The sequence below is a fragment of the Egretta garzetta genome, unplaced genomic scaffold (genome assembly GCF_000687185.1).
Source record: "Egretta garzetta isolate BGI_Z169 unplaced genomic scaffold, ASM68718v1 scaffold188, whole genome shotgun sequence".
Classification (NCBI taxonomy): Eukaryota; Metazoa; Chordata; class Aves; order Pelecaniformes; family Ardeidae; genus Egretta; species Egretta garzetta.
In genome coordinates, this window is record NW_009260622.1 from 1336828 (window position 1) to 1338259 (window position 1432).

Genomic DNA, 1432 nt, shown 5'->3' on the forward strand with positions numbered 1-1432 from the left:
AGTGTGTCCAGGTGGTTTAGAAATATAAAAAATATACTGCCCATGGTAAATAGAGCTTATCATAAACTACAGATGTTACGTGATACAAGTGCTCTGTCAAAGTTACGGCTGTAGCGGACTCTCCGGAAGCAGGCAATGCAGCAGAAAACTTCCTACAGTTCAGTCCTGAAGTTCAAGAATTTCTTTGAATCAAACTGGTGTCCTTCCCTAGAAAGGAGTTCAACACTAGTGAAGTCAACAGGAGGGAACAGAATAAGGTTATTCAAATGTGTTGTGGCTTAACCCCAGTTGGAGGGTTAACCCCACACAGCCACTCGCTCCCCCTCCCTGCCAGTGAGATGGAGGAGAGAACTGGGGGGAAAAAACCCACAAAAACCAATGGGTTGAGATAAAGACAGTTTAATAGGACAGCAGAGGAAAATTATAATAATAATGATGAAAGAATACACAAAACAAGTGATATGCCATGACTTGCTGATGCCCATCCCATCCCCCAGCAGAGATTGCTGCCCCCTGGCCAACTCCCCCCAGTTTATACACAGAACATGACACCATACGGTCTGGAATAGCCCTTGGGCCAGTTGGGGTCAGCTGGCCTGGCTGTGCCCCCTCCCAGCTCCTTGTGCGTCTGGTAGAGCAGGGGAAGCTGAAAATATCCTTGACTGGTGCAGGCACTGCTCAGCGACAACTAAACATCAGTGTGGTGTCACCATTCTTCTACTAAATCCAAACCACAGCGCTATGCCAGCTACTAGGAAGAAAATTAACTCTATCCCAGCTGAAACCAGAAGAATATGTAAGAAAGACTTCCGGAGATATTTACAACTTACCATTGAACAGAGTCACAAGGTGACCGGTGAAGTCAATGGATTTTAGATTGAACCCTTTAAGAGCTGATAGAGAGGGTGTATGAGTGGATGAAAATGACTTGTGTTGAAAGTTTATAAAAAAAAAAAATCTATCTTTTGAAAATGTGGCATGGCTGTTGATTGCAACTACAGACCAATATATCCTATTTCAGCCTTTGATAACATACCTGAATGATAGTTGCTCTCAGCTTTCGGTTTGGAAAACCCTTGCGTTTATTCTGCTGGGTGTTGGGAGTCAGCCAGGCATGTAGCTTGAGGCTAACTCCAATTAACTTCTTAGGAGACAACAGTAACTAAAAATAACACTATTTGCCTTCAGTCACTTGTGTTCTTTGGGGACGATGTTGGTAGCAATTAAAAATCACTAGATATTTTAAAGACAATTTTGGAAAGTTGTGAAGTGGTGCAATAGACATGGTACCAGAAACTGTTGGGAGCTATCTACGGAAGTGAATTATGGGAACTGGGAGAGATTGACTGGCCTCTTCCCTCCATGGATTCCTGATGGGCTCAGTGTAGATCACTCTTTACCTTCTGAGTCCCATTCTCCAGGCAGAGAGGGA